Raw genomic sequence first — 24703 nt, 5'->3', positions numbered from 1 at the left:
AAGTCCTGGCTCTGTTTTTGCAGTCCACATGCGGTGGACTTAATAGTTCTGTGAATTGCTATGTTTTTTCTTGTCCAGCTTTGTCTGTGTAAAGATTTATTCAGCCAAGTTGGAAGCTCTGGAGTCACAGAGTTACCCTCCATGCCTTTAGTTAGGTGTGAAGATTTTTGTATTCTCTGTGGTGGATTTTGTAGTTTTTTTTATACTGACCGCACAGTACTCTGTCCTGTCTTTTCTTTCTAGGTAGCGTGGCCTCCTTTGCTAAATTCTGTTTTCAGTCTGCGTTTGTAATTTCCCTCTCCTCTCACAGTCAATATTTGTGGGGGGCTGCCTTTCCTTTGGGAATTTTCTCTGAGGCAAGATAGTTTTCCTGTTTCTTTCTTTAGGGGTAACTAGTCCTCCGGCCGTGACGAGGTGTCTAGGGAGTGACAGGAACATCCCACGGCTACTTCTATGTAGTTGATGTGTTAAGTTCAGGGTCTGCGGTCAGTATAGAGGCCACCTACTCCAGAGCTCGTCCATGCTGCTCCTAGGCCACCAGTTCATAACATACAGCCACACCTGCGTCTGTAGTACGCCCTCATGGCCTCACTACGCTTCCATGCACATTCTGCAGAGCACATACAGTGCCCCCTAGCTGTAACAGGGGTCACTGCCTCACAATATATATATATCTATTATATAATTGTCTAAGGGTCACTTCTGTCTTTCTGTCTGTCTATCACGGAAATCCCAAGTCGCTGATTGGTCACGGCAAAATGGCCACGACAAATCAGCGACGGGCACAGTCCAGCGGTGAAATGGCCGCTCCCTACTCCCCTCCAGTCAGCGCTCACACAGGGTTAATGGCTGCGTTACACCGTGTTATGCTGCGGTGTAACGCACTCCGTTAACGCTGCTATTAACCCTGTGTGACCAACTTTTTACTATTGATGCTGCCTATGCAGCATCAATAGTAAAAAGATCTAATGTTAAAAATAATAAAAAATTTTAAAAAATCATTATATACTCACCCTCTGTCGGCCCCCCTGGATGCAGCCCAGGCCTTTCCTGCTCCTCGCGATGCTCCGGTGACCGGTCCATGCATTGCGGTCTCGCGAGATGATGACGTAGCGGTCTCGCGAGACCGCTAGGTCATCATCTCGCGAGACCGCAATGCACTCTTGGGACCAGAGCGTCGCGAGGAGCATTGGTAAATGCCTGGGCTGGATCCGGGGGGACGACGGAGGGTGAGTGTATAACTATTTTTTATTTTAATTCTTTTTTTTAACAGGGATATGGTGCCCACATTGCTATATGCTATGTGGGCTGTGTTAGATACTGCGTGGGCTGTGTTATATACTACATCTCTGTGCTATATACTATGTGGGCTGTGCTATATACTACATGGCTGTGGTATATATTACGTGGCTGGGCAATATACTACATCGCTGTGCTATATACTACGTGACCTGTGTTATATACTGCATGGGCAGTGTTATATACTACGTCTCTGTGCTATATACTACGTGGCTGTGCTATATACTACGTGGCTGTGCAATATATTACGTGGCTGGGCAATATACTACATGGCTGGGCAATATATTACGTGGCTGGGCAATATGCTATGTGTCTGTGCTATATACTACGTGTCTGTGCTTTATACTGCGTGTCTGAGCGATATACTACGTGGCTGGGCAATATACTACGTGGCTGGGCAATATACTAGGTGTCTGTGCTATTTACTACGTGGGCTGGGCAATATACTATGTGGGCTGGGCAATATACTACGTGGCTGGGCAATATACTACTTAATAATGGAGAGGAGTCAATAAGACACCTATCCATTATTAATCCAATAGTAGTAAAGGGTTAAATACACACACACACATTATGAATAAAGTATTTTAATTAAATAAATAAACACATGGGGTTTTAATATCTTTATTGTACTCTCAATCCAACTGACGACCCTCGATCTTCTGCAAAAAAGGAAAAATAAAAAAACAACACCTAGAGCTCCCAAATTTTACACACAGACACGTCTAACATAATTAGTGAGGAATATGTCAGCGCCGGCAGTAACAGCAGTGACGTCACCGCTGTGCTCTGCTTTACGGCCGGCGCTGACACAGTCAGTGTAGGGAAGCTCTCGGCAGCAGCGCGTGCATTAGCAGCGCTCCTGCCGAAAGCAGTTTTAACCCTGTGGACGACGGAGGACGTGACAGACATCAGAATGTGAGTATGTACTGTTTTTTTTTTAACTTTTACAATGGTAACCAGGGTAAATATCGGGTTACTAAGCGTGGCCCTGCGCTTAGTAACCCGATATTTACCCTGGTTACAAGTGAACACATCGCTGGATCGGCGTCACACATGCCGATCCAGCGATGACAGCGGGTGATCAGCGACCAAAAAATGGTCCTGATCATTCCCCAATGACCAACGATCTCCCAGCAGGGGCCTGATCGTTGGTCGGTCACACATAACGAGATCGTTAGCGGGATCGTTGCTACGTCACCAAAAGCGTGACGTTGCAATGATATCGTTAACGATATCGTTATGTGTGACTCAGCCTTTAGCTATACATAAGATCTAGTGTGCTTGTTTTCCTCTGCTTACTGTCAGTGAATGCAAACATTAATTCTTGAGGATGAACTGACGAGCAAGCAAATCTCTAATAAAACACAAGAAAATATCTAATAAAACACAATATTGATCCAGCCAGTGCTCCATGCTGGAAAAAGTCTCTATCTCTTTGAGCTGTGGACTCCGCTCTAAGTCTATTTGTCGTATTGTCTTTAGTAAGTGGCCATATCCTCACAGACACGATGACACTGGAGGTCCTTTACAACTCTACCATTCTGATTCTATGAATCCTTTTTACTGGATACTGTTTTATAGATTTTGTAGTCTACTGTGCTTCTCCATGGCTTTTGTTTTTTATACCCTCCAGACTGAGGTCAGGAGGAGACTCTTTTTGCCTTGTCACATTATTAGAACCCTTTGTGTAATTTTATTATGTACGTAGAGAGATTTGCCCGGGTACATAGTAGGTGAAGTTCACAATGAGATGTGAAAATGTCCTAAGGAAGCAAAACAGATAGTATAAAGTCTTGTCAGAATGCTTTTGAGTTTCTGAAAAGTTTTGTGTGTTATTGTATTCTTGCACTTCTCCTGTCTGACATGGAGATTAATCACCTACCTTAATACCAGTGTTTGCAATTTTTTATCACCATGGTAACTGAATAAAAACTGAGAAATGGAATAAAAATAAAGGGCAGTGGCATCAATTTGGTGCTGTGTAACAGCTGCCGGGGTGTCAGACATCAGCATGGGACAAAATGAGCGCAAACCATTCTATGAAGTTTTAATGAAGATTCGGGGACACCTGCGGATGAGCCTGACATTCCGAGCCAGAAACCCAAAGTCTGAATTAGCAGCCTTGCCTCCAGAGCAATATTTGCAATTCCTAATTCCTGTTCCTGAGCTTTACAAATTATTTTCCATCTTTCCTTCCGGCCACAAATGGAAGAAAGACAAAAAATCAATAGGGACCAAGTTCTTAAAATGAAGTATGTTTTTTCCTTATTGGTGTAAAGCACGGCTCTAGGCTTGCCATCTTATTCTGGAAAATCATCGTATATCGTCTTTAGACACAAACTTAATAAACTATGCAAACTGCTGTGATTGCGAGACACACAAATGAATCCCTTGGGGAATATTTAATTGCTTTATTCATCATGAATTATGTAATTTCTCTAATGGGACTTTCACTTATCTTGTCCTTTTTCCTTTATCATGTCCTTTTTCTTTTTCCTTAGCAGAGTCTGATCTGGAGATGACTTATGATCTGCTCTGCCAGGGTGATGCCATCTGGATTACAAAGACCGTCTTTACACCATAACCTGCAACCCTATAAATGAGAATGCTATAACTCTTATTATCAGCGATGGAAGGGTCATGATTTGGGAGCTGAAGTCATCTAGTGTCCCTGGGAGGAAAATTTGCAGTGCCAGGTTGTACACTATACAACTTATCATTTGTCATGTCATGTTTTTTTAATGTTGAGCTCAAGATCAGCAGCATTAACTGCTCAATTTACATTCATTAATGATGGCAGCTTTCTGATAGACATGGCAGCATTTAAATCTTTTATCACCATAATTTACTGGTGTTTGCCAAGCTGATATTTCAGAAATGACCTATAGAGAAGGGTAACACTGTTATGTTCTGCTTTCCAGTATAGATGGATTTATAATTTTCTAATTTACTGCTCATTGTCCAGTGGCCGGTTTCTTAGGCAAGGATCGCAATGCTTGCAAGGTCTTTGCTCTACAGCTTGCAATCGCTTCTCTGAAACTGGTCGTATCTCTGGATCCAGTCAGCTTCAGTGACCCTGCGTTCCTTCGATGCTGCAGAGGCAAAGGGGCCACTGTCTAAAGCACCTGGGAGCCAACAGTTAGGGCCAGTAGCTTCACCAGCCACTCGTCTGAACTGTCAATCATGAGGAAAGCATTGTTCCTGGCAATCTGGAAGCCAATCGGCAGGGGATTCCCAAGTGGAGGCCCTAGAGGAGGTGGAGGAGCCACAAGCAGTGGAGGAACTGTTAGATACTGAGGTTTTTCCTGCAAGCCTTGGGGATTCATAGACTTGTGGAGCAGCCCCTTGCCTTCTGCCTTCTTAAAAGTTATGTTTTAAATAATTCTTCAACAAATTTACATTGCTGTTTAAACACTTTTTTGATTGATTGGTAAATCTTCTAGTCTTACCAGGCGGACAGGCAGCATTTCCGTGGCCAACAGTTTGGAGATGGTGGAGTTTAGGTTCTTAGCTTTGCCATGTGTAGGAGGAAACATTCTTTTGTGTGACTACAACTGCAAGATTGGTGGATGGTTGCTGTTAGGAGAGAGGGTGGAGTACAGAGAACAGGATAAACTGCTGGACTGTGAGTGAGGTGCAGACGGAGATGTTATGCTGGATTGAGAAAGATGTGTTGTACTAGGCGACACAAAAGCAGCAGTCATGTCTACTTCCATAACAGCTGATGGGTTATCACTGACCCCAACTGTAGGAGCTAAATAAGTGGAGTTTCTGCGGCCAAAGAACTGTGTGCGAAGACTTGGTATGGTGATGGAGGAAGCAACAGATGGGGTTGATGGGATGACCAGTGGTTGTTGAGGCCCGCTAGTCCGCATTTCAGCACAGTGAGATTCCCACACATGACACATTTTAATCGTGCATGTGCCAGTTCACGTATGTAGTTGTCAAATTATTGCAATTTTGGCCTCTGCTCAAGTTTTTTTTGCAAATTTGACAGATAACATGTTGAGACTCAGATACCAGAGGCACACATGGAGTGTATTGAGGTATCATGGCAGCAAGTGAAGGAGGGTGACTCTCAGGGTGAGGAGTGTGAGAACAGAGAGGATGATGATGAGGTTGTAGATTACACTTGGAGTAAACCCAGAGGCATGCAGCTGAGAAGCTCAGCAGAGGAGGTGGAAGAGGAGGAAAATGAGGATGCTATGTTGCGGCTTTCCACACACACATGAAGTGATGCAACCACGACAAGCACTGTATCCTCAGCCCAACTCTGGCTATGGTTGTGAGTGTGTACTTAACAGGAGTGGCAATGGTTGCCTAGCAGGGCCTTTTTTGAGACCACAAAGGATGACCCAACACAGGATCACCTTCACCCTTGGTGGTTAAAGTCTGGTGATGAGGGTGTGGATTCTGTGTGGACCCTACTTCGTCCAGCCCTGGATCCAATATGAAAAAATTTTGGGCATCGGTGCAGATGCTTTCCTCTTCTGGGTTCTGTGATTCTGCAGAGCAGAGCTCTGGTACCCATGGAATAGAATGTGTGAACAGCTCTGCCGAATGGCCCATCTGTGGTTCCCCACAGTCAGTTGGGCGTGTGGAAATTTTTGACATAGGTGGAAACAAGAGTGATTGGAGTGCCACCTTTGAGGATTATACTGTGTATGATGTTAAGGTGGAGGAAGAGGAGGCGAGGCCACTTGATGCAGTGCTTGCCATCCACTCTAACACATTCTCTTTCTGAGCCTCATCTGCAAGGTTTACCATTGTGTGGCACCAAAGAAAGGGAATCGAGTAACCCATCCAGTAACAGATGTTGTCAGTGGTCTTTGGATAGGATGAAATGGTGTTTTTTCAGTTGAGCTTTCATTAACATTAACACCTAACCCACATATACTGTACATCGAACACCAAGTCTACAACTCATGTTGTAGGTAGCCTCCCCTCTTGTAACCTGCTGTTTCATAACCTTAGGCCAACATCCATCAGTCACCTGTCACTAAATGAACAATCACTACTTATTTTCTTAGATAGTGTGCCTGAACAACACTGTTTTCACAATCCATGTTTGGATCTGTGGCAGATCTGGCCTCTCAGATTAAAACTTTTTTCCTTTCAGGCTATCAGAGTGTTAATGCAGTTTTTCCCCGGTGGCCGCTGGTGTAATTAAATTGCTGCCTAGTCTGCTGATGTGGGTGGTGACCACTCCCACACTGCTTCAAAAGATCACCTGATGCATCAGCTGACTGTTGGTTATACAGGTCCTTTTGGAGACCAACCTAGCTGGAGACAGGAGCTTGCTTAGTGCAGTGGTTCTTCAGCTGAATACCGATATCTGGTGCCTTACTCTGCTGTGCGGTGCATTCCAGTAGAGAAAGCTAAGTGTGGAGTTTATTGTTTCTTTGTCCCTTTGTTGACTGTAACTTCCCCTGTGTTGTATTAGTGCAGTGGTGGGACCAGTGCTCTCACCTGCCAGCTCCCTACCTAGGGATTAGAGCAGGGCAAGTGAGGGATTAGGTGTCCTGCTCGGCGGCGGGGTGAAAGAACCCATATAGGGACGCTAGTAAGAGCAGGGCACATCCTCAGGTGAGTGCAGGAGGTGTTCAATTCTGCATTCCCTACCTGTTGTGATTTTGCTTTTTGCTCCCTCTAGTGGTCATTAGTGATTTGACTCTGGAGCTTCTGTCTTTTCCTATATCCTCACCTGGGCCGTTAGTTCAGGGGCGTTGCTATATAAGCTCCCTGGACCTTCAGTTCAATGCCTGGCATCGTTGTAATCAGAGCTAATCTGTTGTGCTCTTGTCCTATGATCCTGGTTCCTGTATTTCAAGCTAAGTCTTCTTCTTTGCTTTTTGCTTTTGTTTTGTTTGGTATTTTTGTCCAGCTTGTTCCAATCTGTATCCTGACCTTTGCTGGAAGCTCTAGGGGGCTGGTGTTCTCCCCCCGGACCGTTAGACGGTTCGGGGGTTCTTGAATCTCCAGCGTGGATTTTTATAGGGTTTTTGTTGACCAGATAAGTTATCTTGCTATATTCTGCTATTAGCAAGCTGGCCTCTCTTTGCTGAACCTGGTTCATTTCTGTGTTTGTCATTTCCTCTTACCTCACCGTTATTATTTGTGGGGGGCTTGTATCTTGCTTTGGGGTCCCTTTCTCTGGAGGCAAGAGAGGTCTTTGTTTTCTTCTCCTAGGGGTAGTTAGATTCTCCGGCTGGCGCGAGTCATCTAGCGATCCGTAGGCATGATCCCCGGCTACTTCTAGTGTTGGCGTTAGGAGTAGCTATTTGGTCAACCCAGTTACCACAGCCCTATGAGCTGGATTTTTGAATCTCGCAGACTTACACGTTCCTCTGAGACCCTGTCCACTGGGGTCATAACAGTATGCCAGGCCAGTATTAAATGTTTAATGCATTGCAGAAGTGGGATTATAAGAAAGAAAATTTTGAGTTTTTTTTTTCCCTCTCTCATTTTTTTTTTTTTTTTTTCTTTTCCCCTTTACCTCAGAGTGGCTTAAAGCTTGCTGCAGACATGAATGTCCAGACCTTGATTACAAGTGTGGACCAGCTTGCCGCTCGTGTGCAGGGTATACAAGATTATGTTACCAGAAATCCTAGGTCTGAACCCAAGATTCCGATTCCTGAACTGTTTTCAGGAGACCGATTTAAGTTTAGGAATTTCAGGAATAATTGTAAATTGTTTTTGTCCCTGAAACCTTGTTCGTCTGGAGACTCTGCTCAACAAGTAAAAATTGTTATTTCATTCTTACGGGGTGACCCTCAAGATTGGGCTTTTTCGTTGGCGCCAGGAGATCCGGCATTGGCTGATATTGATGCGTTTTTTCTGGCGCTCGGTTTACTTTATGAGGAACCCAATCTTGAGATTCAGGCAGAGAAAGCCTTGCTGGCTATGTCTCAGGGCCAGGACGAGGCTGAGGTGTATTGCCAAAAATTTTGGAAATGGTCCGTGCTGACACATTGGAACGAGTGTGCACTGGCCGCTAATTTTAGAAATGGCCTTTCTGAGGCCATTAAGAATGTTATGGTGGGTTTTCCCATTCCCACAGGTCTGAATGATACCATGTCCCTGGCTATTCAAATTGACCGGCGGTTGCGGGAGCGCAAAACCGCAAATTCCCTCATGTTGTTGTCTGAACAGACACCTGATGTGATGCAATGTGATAGAAAAACCGCAAATTCCCTCATGGTGTTGTCTGAACGGACACCTGATTTGATGCAATGTGATAGAATCCTGACTAGAAATGAGAGGAAAATTCATAGACGCCGGAATGGCTTGTGCTACTACTGTGGTGATTCTACACATGTTATCTCAGCATGCTCTAAACGTATATCTAAGGTTGTTAGTCCTGTCACCGTTGGTAATTTGCATCCTAAGTTTATTCTGTCTGTAACTTTGATTTGCTCACTGTCATCTTATCCTGTCATGGCGTTTGTAGATTCAGGTGCTGCCCTGAGTCTTATGGATCTCTCATTTGCTAAGCGCTGTGGTTTTATTCTTGAACCATTAGAAAATCCTATCCCTCTTAGGGGTATTGATGCTACGCCATTAGCAGAAAATAAACCGCAGTATTGGACACAGGTTACCATGTGCATGACTCCTGAACACCGCGAGGTGATACGTTTTCTCGTTCTACATAAAATGCATGATTTGGTTGTTTTGGGGCTGCCATGGTTACAGACCCATAATCCAGTCCTTGACTGGAAGGCTATGTCAGTGTCTAGTTGGGGCTGTCGTGGTATTCATGAGGATTCCCTGCCTGTGTCTATTGCTTCTTCTACGCCTTCGGAAGTTCCTCAGTATTTGTCTGACTATCAGGATGTCTTTAGCGAGTCCAGGTCCAGTGCATTGCCTCCTCATAGGGAATGTGACTGTGCAATAGATTTGATTCCAGGCAGTAAATTTCCTAAGGGAAGACTGTTTAATCTGTCGATACCTGAACATACCGCTATGCGTTCATATATCAAGGAGTCTCTGGAGAAAGGACACATCCGTCCGTCTTCTTCCCCTCTTGGTGCGGGATTCTTTTTTGTGGCTAAAAAGGACGGATCTTTGAGGCCTTGTATTGACTATCAGCTTTTAAATAAGATCACTGTCAAATTTCAGTATCCTTTGCCGCTGTTGTCTGACTTGTTTGCCCGGATTAAAGGTGCCAAGTGGTTTACCAAGATAGACCTTCGTGGTGCGTACAACCTTGTGCGCATTAAGCAAGGGGATGAATGGAAAACCGCATTCAATACGCCCGAAGGTCATTTTGAGTACTTGGTGATGCCTTTTGGGCTCTCTAATGCCCCTTCAGTTTTTCAGTCCTTTATGCATGACATTTTCCGGAACTATCTGGATAAATTTTTGATCGTTTATCTGGATGATATTCTGGTTTTTTCTGATAATTGGGACTCGCATGTGGAGCAGGTCAGGATGGTCTTTAAAATTTTGCGTGAAAATTCTTTGTTTGTCAAGGGCTCAAAGTGTCTTTTTGGTGTACAGAAGGTTCCCTTTTTGGGGTTCATTTTTTCCCCTTCTGCTGTGGAGATGGACCCAGTCAAGGTCCGAGCTATTCTTGATTGGACTCAGCCCTCGTCAGTTAAGAGTCTTCAGAAGTTCTTGGGTTTCGCTAACTTCTACCGTCGTTTTATCGCTAACTTTTCTAGCATTGTGAAACCTTTGACGGATATGACCAAGAAGGGCTCCGATGTGGTTAATTGGGCTCCTGCTGCCGTGGAGGCTTTCCAGGAGTTGAAACGTCGGTTTACTTCGGCGCCTGTTTTGTGCCAGCCTGATGTCTCGCTTCCCTTTCAGGTTGAGGTGGATGCTTCAGAGATTGGAGCAGGGGCCGTTTTGTCGCAGAGAGGCCCTGGTTGCTCTGTTATGAGACCTTGCGCCTTTTTCTCTAGGAAGTTTTCGCCTGCGGAGCGAAATTATGATGTGGGCAATCGGGAGTTGTTGGCCATGAAATGGGCATTTGAGGAGTGGCGTCATTGGCTCGAGGGTGCTAATCATCGTGTGGTGGTCTTGACTGATCACAAAAATCTGATGTATCTCGAGTCTGCTAAACGCCTGAATCCTAGACAGGCCCGCTGGTCATTGTTTTTCTCCCGTTTTGACTTTGTTGTCTCGTATTTACCAGGTTCAAAAAATGTGAAGGCCGATGCTCTTTCCAGGAGCTTTGTGCCTGATGCTCCTGGAGTCGCTGAACCTGTTGGTATTCTTAAGGATGGTATTATCTTGTCAGCTATTTCTCCAGATCTGCGACGTGTGTTGCAGAGATTTCAGGCTGATAGGCCTGATTCTTGTCCACCTGACAGACTGTTTGTGCCTGATAAGTGGACCAGCAGAGTCATTTCCGAGGTTCATTCCTCGGTGTTGGCAGGTCACCCAGGAATTTTTGGCACCAGAGATCTGGTGGCCAGATCCTTTTGGTGGCCTTCCTTGTCTAGGGATGTGCGGTCATTTGTACAGTCCTGTGGGACTTGTGCTCGAGCTAAGCCTTGCTGTTCTCGTGCCAGCGGGTTGCTCTTGCCCTTGCCTGTCCCTAAGAGACCTTGGACACATATCTCCATGGATTTCATTTCTGATCTTCCGGTGTCTCAAGGCATGTCTGTTATCTGGGTGATATGTGATCGCTTCTCCAAGATGGTCCATTTGGTTCCTTTGCCTAAGCTGCCTTCCTCTTCCGATCTGATTCCTGTGTTTTTCCAGAACGTGGTTCGTTTGCACGGCATCCCTGAGAATATTGTGTCAGACAGAGGATCCCAGTTCGTTTCCAGATTCTGGCGATCCTTTTGTAGTAGGATGGGCATTGACTTGTCGTTTTCGTCTGCTTTCCATCCTCAGACTAATGGACAGACGGAGCGAACTAATCAGACTTTGGAGGCTTATTTGAGGTGTTTTGTCTCTGCTGATCAGGACGATTGGGTGACCTTCTTGCCGTTGGCTGAGTTTGCCCTTAATAATCGGGCTAGTTCCGCCACCTTGGTTTCGCCGTTTTTCTGCAACTCTGGTTTCCACCCTCGTTTTTCTTCGGGTCATGTGGAACCTTCTGACTGCCCTGGGGTGGATTCTGTGGTGGATAGGTTGCAGCGGATCTGGAATCTTGTGGTGGACAACTTGAAGTTGTCACAGGAGAGGGCTCAGCGCTTTGCAAACCGCCGCCGCGGTGTGGGTCCCCGACTACGTGTTGGGGATTTGGTGTGGCTTTCTTCCCGCTTTGTTCCTATGAAGGTTTCCTCTCCCAAATTTAAACCTCGTTTTATTGGTCCTTACAAGATATTGGAAATCCTTAATCCTGTATCCTTTCGCCTGGATCTTCCTGTGTCGTTTGCTATCCACAACGTGTTTCATAGGTCCTTGTTGCGGCGGTACGTTGTGCCTGTGGTTCCTTCTGCTGAGCCTCCTGCTCCGGTGTTGGTCGAGGGCGAGTTGGAGTACGTGGTGGAGAAGATCTTGGATTCTCGTCTCTCCAGGCGGAGGCTTCAGTACCTGGTCAAGTGGAAGGGCTATGGTCAGGAACATAATTCCTGGGTGGTCGCCTCTGATGTTCATGCGGCCGATTTAGTTCGTGCCTTTCACGCCGCTCGTCCTGATCGCCCTGGTGGTCGTGGTGAGGGTTCGGTGACCCCTCACTAAGGGGGGGTACTGTTGTGATTTTGCTTTTTGCTCCCTCTAGTGGTCATTAGTGATTTGACTCTGGAGCTTCTGTCTTTTCCTATATCCTCACCTGGGCCGTTAGTTCAGGGGCGTTGCTATATAAGCTCCCTGGACCTTCAGTTCAATGCCTGGCATCGTTGTAATCAGAGCTAATCTGTTGTGCTCTTGTCCTATGATCCTGGTTCCTGTATTTCAAGCTAAGTCTTCTTCTTTGCTTTTTGCTTTTGTTTTGTTTGGTATTTTTGTCCAGCTTGTTCCAATCTGTATCCTGACCTTTGCTGGAAGCTCTAGGGGGCTGGTGTTCTCCCCCCGGACCGTTAGACGGTTCGGGGGTTCTTGAATCTCCAGCGTGGATTTTTATAGGGTTTTTGTTGACCAGATAAGTTATCTTGCTATATTCTGCTATTAGCAAGCTGGCCTCTCTTTGCTGAACCTGGTTCATTTCTGTGTTTGTCATTTCCTCTTACCTCACCGTTATTATTTGTGGGGGGCTTGTATCTTGCTTTGGGGTCCCTTTCTCTGGAGGCAAGAGAGGTCTTCGTTTTCTTCTCCTAGGGGTAGTTAGATTCTCCGGCTGGCGTGAGTCATCTAGCGATCCGTAGGCATGATCCCCGGCTACTTCTAGTGTTGGCGTTAGGAGTAGCTATTTGGTCAACCCAGTTACCACAGCCCTATGAGCTGGATTTTTGAATCTCGCAGACTTACACGTTCCTCTGAGACCCTGTCCACTGGGGTCATAACACCTACCAACAGGGACCACCATTGTTAAAGTGTCCCCGGTGTACCCTTGTGTGTTTCGCTGTATTGTGACTGACCTCTCGTCGGGACGGGTCACGCTAGGACAATCACTTTGTGACAACTGTTATACCTAACGATTTTTAAGTGGAAATCTGGCATTCTGACTTACCACTGTATCACAGTTTTATCACAAACAATTTGGATTAGCTACGGTAATTGGCCCTTCAGGCTGCACCCCAGTATTAGGCCTAACAATTTTTAAGTGGAAATCTGGCCTGCTGATTTGCCACTGAAAGACAGTTTTATCACAAAGGCTTTGGAGTAGCTAATTGGACCTCCGGACACTGCCACACAGGACAGGACCCTATCTTGTTAACTGACAAGTTCAATTTCAGCAGCAGCACTAGCACAGGTGCAATCTTTCTGTACTGTGACACTGAGACAAAGGTGCCAGCAAAACAAGATGTCCGCTTTTTACATGGCTATGGACATGTGACTTCGGCAGCCAATCACAGAAGACCATGTGTCATGATGTTGTGGATGGTTTCTGATTGGCTGTAGGAATCAACACACAAAAAAGAATAAAAAAAGAGCGCACCACTACTCTAACTTCTCCACACCACTTCCCCTCATCAAACACATACACCATCACCCCACTCATCATACAGCACCACTACCCTAGCCAAAGTAATAACAAAAGCATTAGTGGAGACGCAATGATTTACCGAACTGAGACCGAATTTTGCCGACTTTGAGTAAAAATGCTCATGAAAGCAAACATAAATCCGAATGTTCTACGTTCATGCTGAATTCGAAATTGGCAAACATTTTCAGAACAAGTTTGCTCATCTCTACTGATGACGTGGCTTATGAGGACTGCAAAAAGCCAGATGGACTTTAAATAGAAAATGCTCCTGTGTCCACCTCTTTAACCCCTTAACGACCGCCGATACGCCTTTTAACGGCGGCCGCTAAGGGTACTTAAACCACAGCGCCGTTAATTAACGGCGCTGTGGAAAAAGTGAATAGCGCCCCCCAGAGTCGGATTTTCTCTGGGGTCTCGGTTGCCGAGGGTAGCCGAGACCCCAGAGAACATGATTCGGGGGTTTTTTACCGACCCCCGAGTTGCGATCGCCGGTAATTAACCGTTTACCGGCGGTCGCAACAAAACAAAAAAAAAACGCGATGTGCCGTTTAATTTCTCTGTCCTCCGATGTGATCGCACATCGGAGGACAGAGAAATAGGGTCCCCGATGGCCCCCAATAGCCCCCCGATACTTACCTACCTCCCCCGGTGCTCCTCGTGGGTCCCCATGGGCGCCGCCATCTTTTTTCCGGGAAAAAATGGCGGGCGCACGCGCAGTACGCCCGCCGCCCGGCACCCGGAAGATCTTTGGGGTCTCGGCTGCCGGAGGTAGCCGAGACCCCAAAGAACATGATCGGGGTCGGTTTGCACCGACCCCTGTTTTGCGATCGCCGGTAATTAATAGTTTACCGGCGACCGCAAAAAAAGAAAAAAAAAAAAAAAAAGCGATCTGTATTTCTCTGTCCTCTGATGTGATCACACATCAGAGGACAGAGAAATAGGGGGATTCGGGGACCCTAACATACTCACCCGGTGTCCCTGGGTCCTCTTCTGTCTTCTCCTGCCAGCCGGCTTTTTCCTTATGGCGGGCGCATGCGCAGTGCGCCCGCCATCTGCTGCCATCTGCCGGCCGGCAGGAGAAGACGAGTTGGGGCTAAAATTAGGGTTAGGGTTAGGGTTAGGGTTAGAGTTAGGGTTAGGGTTAGAGTTAGGGTTAGAGTTAGGGTTAGAGTTAGGGCTAGGGTTAGGGCTAGGGTTAGGGTTAGGGCTAGGGTTAGGGTTGGGGCTAAATTTAGGGTTAGGGCTAGGGTTAGGGTTAGGCTACTTTCACACTAGCGTTTTTTGGCTTCCGTCGCAATGCGTCGGAGAAAAAACGCATCCTGCAAAAGTGCTTGCAGGATGCGTTTTTTCTCCATTGGCTTGCATTAGCGACGCATTGCGACGGATTGCCACATGTCGCATCCGTCGTGCGATGGATGCGTCGTGCTTTGGCGGACCGTCGGCACAAAAAAAGCTACATGTAACTTTTTTGTGCGACGTGTCCACCATTTCCGACCGCGCATGCGCGGCCGGAACTCCGCCCCCGCCTCCCCTCACAATGGGGCAGCGGATGCGTTGAAAAAACAGCATCCGCTGCACCCGTTGTGCGGCGCTTACAACGCTAGCATCGGTACGTCGGCCCGGCACACTGCGATGGGCCGAGTACGACGCTAGTGTGAAAGTAGCCTTAGGCTTCTATCACACTTGCGTCGGTACGGGGCGGTCGCAATGCGTCGGCCCGACGTACCGACGCACGTTGTGAAAATTGTGCACAACGTGGGCAGCGGATGCAGTTTTTCAACGCATCCGCTGCCCAGTCTATGTCCTGGGGAGGAGGGGGCAGAGTTACGGCCACCCATGCGCGGAAATGGCGGACGCGACGTACAAAAAAAAGGTTACATTGAACTTTTTTGTGACGACGGGGCTAAAGTTATGGTTAGGGTTGGGGCTAAAGTTAGGGTTAGGGTTGGGGCTAAAGTTAGGGTTAGAGTTGGGATTAGGGTTTGCATTAGGGTTGGGATTAGGGTTACGTTTGGGATTAGGGTTAGGGGTGTGTTGGATTTAGGGTTTTGATTAGGGTTATGGTTAGGGTTGAGATTAGGGCTGTTTTGGGGTTAGGGTTGTGATTATCGTTAGGGTTGTGATTAGGATTATGGATCGGGTTAAGATTAGGGTTAGGGGTGTGTTGGAGTTAGGGTTGGAGTTATAATTTGGGGGTTTCCACTGTTTAGGTACATCAGGGGGGTCTCCAAACACGACAGCCAATTTTGCGCTAAAAAAGTCAAATGGTGCTCCCTCCCTTCTGAGCTCTGCCGTGCGCCCAAACAGTGGTTTACCCCCACATATGGGGCATCAGCGTACTCGGGATAAATTGGACAACAACTTTTGGGGTCCAATTTCTCCTGTTACCCTTGTGAAAATAAAAACTTGGGGGCTAAAAATCTTTTTTGTGGTAAAAAAAAATATTTTTTTATTTTCACTACTCTGCATTATAAACTTCTGTGAAGCACTTGAGCATTCAAAGTTCTCACCACATATCTAGATAAGTTCCTTAGGGGGTCTAGTTTCCAAAATTTGGTCACTTGTGGGGGGTTTCTACTGTTTAGGTACATCAGGGGCTCTGCAAACGCAACATAACACCCACAGACAATTCTATCAAAGTCTGAATTCCAAAATGGCGCTCCTTCTCTTCCGAGCTCTGCTGTGCGCCCAAACAGTGGTTTACCCCCACATATTGGGTAGCAGCATACTCAGGACAAATTGGACAACAACTTTTGGGGTCCAATTTCTCTTGTTACCCTTGTGAAAATAAAAATTTGGGGGCTAAAAAAATCTTTGTGGGAAAAAAAAATATTTTTTATTTTCACTACTATGCATTATAAACTTCTGTGAAGCACTTGGGCATTCAAAGTTCTCACCACATATCTAGATAAGTTCCTTGGGGGGTCTATTTTCCAAAATGGGGTCACTTGTTGGGAGTTTCTACTGTTTAGGTACATTAGGGGTCTGCAAACGCAACATAACGCCCGCAGACAATTCTATCAAAGTCTGCATTCCAAAATGGCGCTCCTTCCCTTCCGAGCTCTGCCGTGCGCCCAAGCAGTGGTTTACCCCCACATATGGGGTACCAGCATACTCAGGACAAATTGGACAACAAGTTTTGGGGTCCAATTTCTCTTGTTACCCTTGTGAAAATAAAAACTTGGGGGCTAAAAAATCTTTATTGTTAAAAAAAATATATTTTTTATTTTCACGACTCTGCATTATAAACTTCTGTGATGCACTTGGGCATTCAAAGTTCTCACTACACATCTAGATAAGTTCCATGGGGGGTCTAGTTTCCAAAATGGGGTCACTTTTGGGGGGTTTCTACTGTTTAGGCACATCAGGGGCTCTCCAAACGCGACATGGCGTCCGATCTCAATTCCAGTCAATTTTGCATTGGAAAGTCAAATGGCACTCCTTTGCTTCCGAGCTCAGCCATGCACCCAAACAGTGGTTTACCCCCACATACGGGGTGTCGGCGTACTCAAGACAAATTGTACAACAACTTCTGGTGTCCATTTTCTCCTGTTACCCTTGGTAAAATAAAAATTTGGAGGCAAAAAGATCATTTTTGTAGAAAAAATGCGATTTTTTTATTTTCACGGCTCTACGTTATAAACTTCTGTGAAGCACCTGGGGGTTTAAAGTGCTCACCACACATCTAGATAAGTTCCTTAAGGGGTCTAGTTTCCAAAATGGTGTCATTTGTGGGGGGTCTCCACTGTTTAGGCACATCAGCGGCTCTCCAAACGTGACATGGTGTCCGATCTCAATTCCAGCCAATTCTACATTGAAAAAGTAAAACGACACTCCTTCTCTTCCAAGCTCTGCGGTGCGCCCAAACAGTCGTTTACCCCCACATATCAGGTATTGACGTACTCAGGAGAAATTGCACAACAACTTTTGTGGTCTAATTTCTCCTGTTACCCTTGTGAAAATAAAAATTTGGGGGCAAAAAGATCATTTTTGTAGAAAAAATGTGCTTTTTTTATTTTCACGGCTTTACGTTATAAACTTCTGTGAAGCACTTGGGGGTTAAAAGTGCTCACCGAATATCTAGATAAGTTCCTTAAGGGGTCTAGTTTCCAAAATGGTATCACTTGTGGGGGGTTTCCACTGTTTAGGCACATTAGGGGCTCTCCAAACGCGACATGGCGTCTGATCTCAATTCCAGCCAATTCTGCATTGAAACAGTCAAACGGTGCTCCTTCACTTCCAAGCTCTGCGGTGCGCCCAAATAGTGGTTTACCTCCACATATGGGGTATCGGCGTACTCAGGAAAAATTGCACAACAAAATTTGTGGTTAAATTTCTGTTTTTACACTTGTGAAAATTAAAAAAAATGGTTCTGAAGTAAAATGTTTGCAAAAAAAAGTTAAATGTTCATTTTTTTCTTCCACATTGTTTCAGTTCCTGTGAAGTACGTAAAGGGTTAATAAACTTCTTGAATGTGGTTTTGAGCAGCTTGAGGGGTGCAGTTTTTAGAATGGTGTCACACTTGGTTATTTTCTATCATATAGACCCCTCAAAATGACTACAAATGAGATGTGGTCCCTAAAAAAAAATGGTGTTGTAAAAATGAGAAATTGCTGGTCAACTTTTAACCCTTATAACTCCCTAACAAAAAAAAAAATTGTTTCCAAAATTGTGCTAATGTAAAGTAGACATGTGGGAAATGTTATTTATTAACTATTTTTTGTGACATATCTCTTGGATTTAAGGGCATAAAAATACAAAGTTTGAAAATTGCAAAATTTTAAAAATTTTCGCCATATTTCCATTTTTTTCATAAATAATCGCAAGTAATATCGAAGAAATGTTACCAGTAACTTGAAGTACAATATGTCACGAAAAAACAATCTCAGAATCAGTGGGATCCGATAAAGCGTTCCAGAGTTATAACCTCTTAAAGTGACACTGGTCAGAATTGTAAAAATTGGCTCGGTCATTAAAGGGGTTGTCCACTACTTTCAATTTCCCCCCAATGTACCCCCCCGGGGCCCCTAATGAATTGTGCCATTACCTTCTGTTGACGTTTTCGCCTGTGAGCGGCGCTATTCCTCCTGCTGAGTCCGGGTCACATGACCCCCAGACTGCAGCCGCCGCTCATTTCCGCCGACGTCACGTCAATTTCCAGGCTCTGAAAATTGACGTGACGTCAGTAGCAGGCGTGACCAGCCCCCACAGTCAGCAGTCACTCAGCAAGAGTGACTGGGCTGTGGGCGGTGCTGGGGGCTGCCTGCAGGGCTGTGCTGGGGGCGGGCGGGGCTGTGTGTGTGCTCACTGCTGGGATCATGATGTGTGGCTGGGCTGTGCTTCGGTCGCCGGGGGTCTGCCGGTGCTTGTGCCCGCCGGCGCCGGTGCTTGTGACCGCCGGTGCTTCTGCCCGCCGGCGCTGTGCGTGTGTGTGTGCGCCGGCGCTGTGTGTGCGCCGGCGCTGTGTGTGCGCCGGCGCTGTGTGTGCGCCGGCGCTGAGTGTGCGCCGGCGCTGTGTGTGCAGGCATCGTCCGATGGGACTACAAGTCCCATCGGGCTCTGCCTGCTACACTGACAGTGAGTGACACATTAGCCAATGATGGGACAGTAGTAGTCCCATCATCCGGCTAATGTGTTGAATGTAAAAAAAAAAAAAAAAAAAACACAGTACATACATACATACATACATACATACATACACACCATGCGACGACATGCACCATGCGACGACATGCACCATGCGACGACATGCACCATGCGACGACATGCACCATGCAGCGACATGCACCATGCAGCGACATGCACCATGCAGCGACATGCACCATGCGACGACATGCACCATGCGACACATGCACCATGCGACGACATGCACCATGCGACGACATGCACCATGCGACACATGCACCATGCGACGACATGCACCATGCGGCGACATGCACCATGCGACACATGCACCATGCGACACATGCACCATGCGACGACATGCACCATGCAGCGACATGCACCATGCGACGACATGCACCATGCAGCGACATGCACCATGCGACGACATGCACCATGTGACATGCGACATGCACCATGCGACGACATGCACATGCGTCAACATGCGACATGCACCATGCATCGACATGCACCATGCATCGACATGCACCATGCGTCGACATGCACCATGCGTCAACATGCGCCATGCGTCAACATGCGCCATGCGACGACATGCACATGCGTCAACATGCGACATGCACCATGCATCGACATGCACCATGCATCGACATGCACCATGCGTCGACATGCACCATGCGTCAACATGCGCCATGCGACGACATGCACCATGCGACGACATGCAACATGTGACATGCGACATGAAACATGCCACATACAGTACGTACATACAACAGACATACAGTACATATAACATAGAGTACATACTCACCATCACTTGTCACTTTGACCCCCGAAGCCATTGTCATCTGTAAAAAAATATTAAAATAATAAACAAACACTATACTCCCTGATCCGCAGAAATCCAATTAAAACGAGTGTCCCACGACGATCTCCCGTGGAGAGCAGGAGCCTCTGCTGATGCAACCACTCTCCAGGGGCTCCAGGAACACAATGAGGGGAGGAAGGTATCCTTCCACAATGTATTCCCCACAATGTATTCCTACACCCCTGTGAGAAAATAGTCCCTAGTCTCACTTTATGGCATGCTGTATGAGAAAGTTCCCACGCAGCTTTTTGCCATAAAGTGAGACCAGTGAACTATAGTAACCGCTCAGTGATGCACTGCAGGAGCCATTGTCTCCTGTCAGTGTGTCACTGAGGGTCCTATAGAGCAGTGACATCACCCGATGTCACTGTTCTATAGGGGAGATCGTCGTGGGACACTCGTTATTAATTGGACTACGGCGGACAGGTAGTATACGGTTTATTATTTTACTTTTTTGCAGGTGCTGGAGTATGGTAAGTATGGTTAAATGAAGAATATTAAAATACTTTTTCCTAATGTGTGTGTGTTTCATTAACCCTTTCTTACTATTGGACTAATAATGGATAGGCGTCTTATTGACGCCTCTCCGTTATTAACCCGGCTTAATGTCACCTTACAATAGCAAGGTGACATTAACCCCTTATTACCCCATATCCCACCGCTACACGGGAGTGGGACTGAAATACATGGCACTTTAATACGTGGCACTGAAATACGTGGCGCGTGGCACTTACATACGTGGCACTGAAATATGTGGCACGTGGCACTGAAATACGTGGCACTTACATAGGTGGCACTTAAATCCGTGGCACTTACATACATCACACTTGCATACATGGCACTTAAATACGTGGCACGTGGCACTTATATACGTGGCACTTATATACGTGGCACTTACATACGTGGCACTTATATACGTGGCACTTAAATCCGTGGCACTGAAATACGTGGCACTGAAATACGTGTCACGTGGCACTTACATACGTGGCACTTACATACGTGGCACTTACATACGTGGCACGTGGCACTTAAATCCGTGGCACTTAAATCCGTGGCACTGAAATCCGTGGCACTGAAATCCGTGGCACTTACATACGTGGCACTTACATATGTGGCACTTACATACGTGGTACGTGGCACTTAAATACGTGGCACTGAAATACGTGGCACTGAAATACGTGGCACTGAAATACGTGGCACTTACATACGTGGCACTTACATACGTGGCACTTACATACGTGGCACGTGGCACTTACATACGTGGCACTTATATACATGGCACGTGGCACTTACATACGTGGCACTTATATACGTGGCACTGAAATACGTGGCACTGAAATATCGTGGCACTATGACTGTCAGAAAATGTTCATTAAACGGTTAGGGGTGAGGTTAGGGGTAGGGTTAGGGTTTGGATCCCTTTATCACCCTGATGGTGGTGGGTGTTTTTTCAGTTTTTTTTCTATAAAAACGCATCATCGGTGAGGGTGGAAGATATGGTTATCGCAATCCCAGTGATGACATAACCAAAGTAAAGACCATAAATATAAAGTAATGGACAAGTACTGAACAATCCCTTTAATATATGATACTAAAACTGTTTTGAATCTATAAAATGCACAGTGTAGACTACAGTCTACAAATCTGTAATTTCTCAGTGTGAATGCAGATTTTTGGTTACTCATATTACACTCAGAGAGTGAATACAAGGATGTGATTTGAATACTCCCAATGTTGTCACCACGGTTTCTCTCACGGAGAATTTGTGTCAGTGTCATTATGTGAACCCTGTGGACAATCAGTGGCTGCTTCACTGTCTTCGCCTTAGGAAGAAGTGGCTTACATTTGGTAATTCTTAAAAAAAATGCAGCAACACTCACTTCCTACAGATATAAGAGTTTGCTTAGAAGGTGGTGAGAGTGATGCGGCCACTGATTGACCACAGGTACAATCGCTGCGAGACACCGCGCCGACACTATTGGAACGTGCAGGCACTGGAATCTAGTAAACATACAGACTGAGAGGGGGTTGTTAGAATAGTGGACAAACCCTTCAAAGTTCTATATGTATGTATAGATCACTGCAACAAAATATTAAAGTGTATGTATATGAATAAATAATTTATTCCATACATACACATAGAAGTATATATTGGTGTGTATATAAAAGGTGTGATCGCATATTGGTGCAATCTGTGCAGCTAAAATGCAATGGGGGCCATTTCTACCTCGAAAGCAGGTGGAATTGTGACTTAGGATGAGCTGTTATTTCTGCAAATGGCCCATATATTGTTTCTGAAACTGGGGCCTCTCCTGTATATGAGCACAAATAGTGTAAAATAAGAACACACATAATATATATACATGCACACAAGCGTATGTAGATGGACATATTTAACCACACATGTACTGTGTAATTTACATATCTAAGACACATACGCAGTAGGATCTCTTTACAGTATATCATATGTATACTAAACTATATATACTATGAAATAGATGAGAAAGAAAAAAAGCTAAAAGCTTGATCACCATGGTTGTGCAGTTCTTGGTGCGGCTTTACAGCTTGTGACCAAGATGTGACCTCTCCTCATCAGCCTGAACAGAGAGGAGGGAGAGGAGGGAGAGGAGGGAGGGGTTTGGGTGTGTTTTGGAGTGGGTGTGCTAAGTTCGGGCTTAGAGGACAGTGCAAAGCATCATGGAACTTGTAGTATTAGGGCACAATAAGGAAGTAGTCGATTAACCCCATGAGAGCTGAATCCAGCACTGAAGATGTGCTGCTACAGCATGATAACAGGTAATATTGTTAAAATAAACACAGTAGATGTTTTCAGTGGCCCATAATAGCAAGATTTATGAAAAAAAAAACAAAACTTTATAGTAGTGGACAACTTCTTTAAGTACCAAATTGGCTCTGTCACTAAGGGGTTAAGAAGCCGAGTGAGTTGGCCTACCACAACATTTACAACAATAGACTTAAACAATTTGGTGGTTTCTGATACAAACCTTCATAGGCAGATTTCCCGTAGTGAACATATCCTTTAAAAGGGTTGTCCCACGAACAATGTACACTTTAATATATAGATCTTGGTATAAAAATAGGTTCAACCATTGTACAGTATGTGCTAAAAAAATATTCCTGTGCTGAGATAATCTTATAAATGTGCCTCTGCTGTGTTCTGTGTAATGGCTGTGTCTGACCGTGCAGGAACATGGTCTGGGCAGTGGAAGACGCAGAAGAGTATACTGAGATTACAGCATGGGATCGCAGCTGATGGTTTCTGTCTGGTAAAACATTTCACTGCCTGTTTAAAAACTTGTTTTACCTTACAGAAAGAGTAACTGTGATCCCATGCTGTTCTGTCTGTATTCTCTTTTTCTTCCTGCACTGCCCAGGAGTTGTAGTATATCCAAATGTGTTGCTGCATGCATCCATTACACAGGGGCACATTTATAAGATGATCTCGGGACAGGAACATTTTTTTTAACACATCCAGTTGTGGAAATTATTATTAATCCAAGATCTATTAATTAAAATGTACCTTGATAGTGGAACAACCCCTTTGTGTGTGTTGTCCATAATTTTATATACGGTAAATGACCAAATTAAAATTACGCAGGAGGAAGTAAAGTTCCCATTCACTGACTTTCTCTACATCTGGCTACTGACGATAGCAGGTAAAATGGGTTATTGGTGATCATGGTGAGATTATTCTTACACTAATATCGTGGTTTAGCGCTGTCTGATTTCTATCACACCGGACGGGCTGATTAGCACTGTCTCCTTTTCTATATTGCACCCCTGAAAACATGGAAATCTTACTGTTATATGTCCGTGGGATTAGAAGATGCTGCTTCTAAGGATGTGGCAGAGAAAGATAGTGGAGCCGGAGTCCTTCATGTCTGTGTGTATAGGAGACTATAAGATCTGGTCACTGTCTGAAGTCAAGGAAAGCTGTCTATTAATCCAGTCCTAGAAGAATCAGAAATATATGCCTATACACTTACGACGGTTGATTTTAAAGTCTTCTGAAACGACAGATACTATATCCACATATGTATTTTCCAGCTGAGGTTATGCTATAAAGTGTTTTTGAGATTTAGGAAAAACACTGTTCTCTGGTTGAAGTTTGATTAAAAAAACCTCTACTTTACTCACCCTCCCCAGGTCCAACATGGAGTTTCTGCTTCTGGTCCTGGTGTCTGTTCTTGTCTGCAGCGCTGACATCATGTCGACGGCACTACAAGCAATAATTGAGCTCATGTCACCCACTCACACAGAGCCACTAAGCACATTTAATGGCTGCAGTCGTGTCATCTTAACATCAGAGCTGCAGAAAATAATTGACACAGGAAGATGCGGTCGAGACTCAATACCGGACCCGTGGAGGGTGAGAGAAGTACAGTTTGTTTGTTTTTAAAACAAACAGCAACCAGGGGAGGTGTTTTCTGAATTTGGAAAATATCTTTAATGCCTTCTTAACATGCTGATGATTATGTACACCTACTATAATGTTTTATCACAGCCCTAATGGAGTGTCAGCATGGCAAACATACTTTGTACCGGGTTGGTTGACAGATTTATCCGGAGATCAAGGACCAAATACTTTATAGATTGCAGTCTCAGCTCCGTGCCTCGTCTCCAATCCCATTAGAATGAAGAAGGTAACAGGACCTTTATTTGTCTATAATGGAAACGTGGAGGTACCGTATTTTTTTTAACGAGCCTGAAAGCTGTGTCAGGTTGCGATGAATAATGCATTTCAGTATAATGGTTCCTTTGTGGGCATTTTAATTTGGGACTTTAGCGACCCTTTTAAAAGGAGCTTTTTTCATTTGTGAAATAACATCCCAAGATATCCACATTCCCAT

Source organism: Ranitomeya variabilis, chromosome 4, assembly GCF_051348905.1.
Source record: "Ranitomeya variabilis isolate aRanVar5 chromosome 4, aRanVar5.hap1, whole genome shotgun sequence".
Taxonomy (NCBI): Eukaryota; Metazoa; Chordata; class Amphibia; order Anura; family Dendrobatidae; genus Ranitomeya; species Ranitomeya variabilis.
This window is presented reverse-complemented; position numbering follows the sequence as displayed.